Raw genomic sequence first — 3,838 nt, 5'->3', positions numbered from 1 at the left:
TAACCAAATGTCTTGCATTTTATACAAGTTGTAATATGTGTCCCTTCTGACCATAAGGTCATCTCCTTCTTGGTGGGTTACTGACAACGTCACAAGGAAATGTTGCCAGTTCTATCCTTCATCCATTCTAATCTCTCGGATCATCTGTTTCAAGATTGCAGAATACTTCATATTTTGGAATTGCTTATTCCTCTCCTCCGATGGAGGCACAATGAGCCTCACCAGCTTCAAGGACTTTTCACATTTGAACTGTCATGTTTAAAAAAAATTCCCTTTCTCTTATTTTAAGGATCAACGAATGAAAGAATTTTATAAAACATTACCCCCTAATTCAGTCTCATAATCAAATCAAATCATAAACATGAGTTCACAAAATATCAAAAGAATCAACAACTCTTTAATATTTTCAGGGTTATAGATCTTTGACAAGTGTCAAAATTGAGAGGCTGCCTTCAGGTTGGCTTCCTATTTTCTAAGGTTTCGACCATCAGAATGTCATTTCTTTCTTGATCATTGTGAATATCGCAACATGCCCTTCTTTCTTGGCTTGGTATTTTAATCGGATGTGGACAAAATGACGCAACTAGCATAATTCATTACTAGACTCTCTAGAACACTTATATTTCAATTCTCTGAAATTTTCCATTTGTTCAAGCTTCGTAGACTTCTCTAACCAAGGCAGTGCAGAAATATCGATCTAAAAATGAAATTTCTGAGTGTTCATGTGAAATTGACTATAACAGGTGGTCCTTAACTCTCTTAGTCCATCTTTAACGAAACTCCTTATTCATAAAATTGATTTAATTTGCCATTTTTTGTCTAGCTGGAATCAGCTTTATTGTAATTTTCCTTTATCGGGCTAGCTGAAGGGTTCATCTCATCACAAAGTCTTTGACTTGACAATCAAAGTGGAGCATACACCGAATTGCCAGGTACCCGATCAAGGTCATGGTTTGAATATAATCTATTCATAAAGCCAAGGCTTTCGAGTTTCCTCTATAACCAATTGCCTTAGTGGAATAGCTCAGCTTTATTGTATACACATATATTATACATATATATATATATATATTTTGTTGGGTATGCGGATTCAATTTCTTAAGCTTGTTAAGAAGAACCTGTAATAGTATAAGTGTTGTGGAAAGTCAGAAAATCTCATCGTTAGAGCTCAATTTCCAAGCAACTGACCTAAACTAGATTCATTTACTCAATTATTCCATCCGTAAAGATCATAATCATCATTGAACGTCGTCAACAAAAGTATGGTTTAGACAGTTTTGTGATGTCATACAAAAGATGCCTCATGTTGTCCGCTCCTATGCATACCTATATACCAAGCCTATGGTTCATTCTTTTATGATAGGAGAAGGTTATATCGGTCCCTGCAATAAAAGACATGGTGTTCGAGTGTATCTTCTGGGTGTAAGGTCCAGGGTCCTTGTTTTATCAGGTTTCAACCTTGTCATCTTGTCAAAGATTTATAACTCATCATTATTAAAGAACTTTTAATTCAATTGATATTCAAAGAATTTCAAGTCATAAGTTCGATTCAATGCTAACCATCCTTAAAGTAACATGAATTCATTTAAATATCACAAAAAAACTGATGAGAAAGTCTAAAAAAACATGTTCAAACAAGATGTTGCAAATGAAAAAAAAATTCATGATAAACAAAATGATTTTTGCGCAGTCAGGATGCCCCATTATTCTTCTGATGCAGTGGTGTTAGATTTGATCGGGTGCTACACATTGTGCTTTGGTGCCCCACTTGAGCTCGTCATCTATTGTTTCGCCAATTCTTGTGTCAATGTCCTATTTTCCACAAACATATCTATCTCCTTTAACAGTGGCCTACAATTTCCAGTAGAATACCCCAATGCCCCTAAGTGAAAATCACAGGCATTATCTTGATCATAGCTGTGAGCAGAAGGGTCTGGTTTTACTTTCACTGGCCTCGGTGTGAGGTATTTACCTTTAACCAAATAGGGATACAAATCCGAGATAGAAGTTTGGAACACTTTCAAAGTATTTTTTTTATCTTGGGACTTTCTTTGGACGACTCGAGTAACTTGTTGCCCCTTTTCTTTTACGGTTGTGGGAGCTCTGGACGTGACATTCATTAACCTCATCAACTTTTCCCTCTTGGCTGGTTGGACGTTTGGAAGTGACCTTCAAGTTTCCTTTGTTGATTGCATCTTAAATTGACTCTCCAGCCAGCATAAGATCCTTAAAGCCATTCGTTGAGTTTCCCAACATTAACTCAAAGAAAGGAGCTGGAGAGAATCGTGAAACATACATGATATTTCTTCTTCTAGCAAAGGAGGCTGAACTTGTGCTGCCACCCCTCTACATCTTAGGGCATATTTTTTAAAGCTCTTAGTAGCTTTCATCCTTATCCTTTGAAGGTCATAAAGTTTTGGGGCTAAGCCTTTAACATATTGATATTGCCCCAGAAAAGCATCAGCTAGGTTGACCCATGTCTTGATATGTTCTCTGTTCAACCAGTTATAACATATTATAGCTGGACCAGCAAGACTATCATGGAAGAAATGAATCAGCAAGTTATCATTATTTAAGTACCCTTATATCTTTCTACAAAACATCCTCAAATATATTAGGGGACAACTAGTGCCATCATATTTTTCAAAGCTAGGCACCCTAAATTCATGTGGGATGACCAAATCAGGGACCAGACTGAGTTCTCTAGCTTCTAACTCCTTGTGGGAGGCATTAACAACCTTCATATCTTTAATGGCTTCATTCAACCACTTGAATTCCGTCTTCAAATTGCTCAAAATTAACGAGACTCTTCCCTTGGTTTGAGTTAGATGCTCTGGGGCAAATTATCACTCTTGATGCATTAGTATGCTGACATTGATTTCCTTTATCATCCAATTTTTCTTTACCAACAGATCGTGGTGCCAACATCTGGATCATTTGATTCGATGCGCCTTACAGAGAACCCGATACTTGATTCCTCGTACCTTGTTGTAACCCGACCAATTGCTCTTGCAACTGATCTTGCGATTCCTTATTAAATTGCTCTATTTCTTCCATTTGTTTTTCCATGATGATGAAGTAGTATGAATGAATGCTCTTGTTATTACTGTCATATAATCTTCCATAAGTTATTTCCATGTTTTCATAATTAATGCATATAAAATGCTTAAATAAATATATGCAATGCAAATGCAAATGCTAAATGCAATTACAAAAGGTGTCATTCCAGAGTGACCATCTTTAAAACAACTTTCATTGAGCACAAAGGTCTCGGTACATCAAACAAACTTTACAAATAAGGAATGACTTTCACTCCTAACTTTTCTATCTCATTCAAAAGCCAAAGTAACTTCCACTCATGTTCGGGGGTTGAGTTGTCAATCTGCTTCAATTCTCTTGCAAAGCCAGCTAAATCAACCCATTTGTGAGCCACATCGCTTGCTTGGGTCATAACTTCTCTCGGAGTTGCAAACACTGCTGTTGATTTTTCATTGTAAAAAAAGCATTGTGGTTATGGAAATTCCTTCATAAGACCACTACAGTTATCCACCATCTTCATCAACTTCTTGTTCTTGGCTCTAGTGACTTCTAGCTCAGCGTTAGTCTCCCACTTATGGCATTGATATGAAATTTCCATATTGGAAATAGACCCGTTCAACGTCTGATTTTCAACTTGATATCTACCCAAATCATTGATAGTTGTATCGTGCATTTTCTCTGCAATCTGTTGATCATGATAAAACTTCTCGGCTTAACCTTCGTGCATCTTGCAATTGTTTTTCCACTGTTCAGCGTCATTTTCAGTTTAGCGACCCCTGCTATCCTACTATCCACTCCT

This window comes from Hibiscus syriacus, unplaced genomic scaffold (genome assembly GCF_006381635.1).
Source record: "Hibiscus syriacus cultivar Baekdansim isolate YM2019G1 unplaced genomic scaffold, ASM638163v2 tig00111208_pilon, whole genome shotgun sequence".
Taxonomy (NCBI): domain Eukaryota; kingdom Viridiplantae; phylum Streptophyta; class Magnoliopsida; order Malvales; family Malvaceae; genus Hibiscus; species Hibiscus syriacus.
This window is presented reverse-complemented; position numbering follows the sequence as displayed.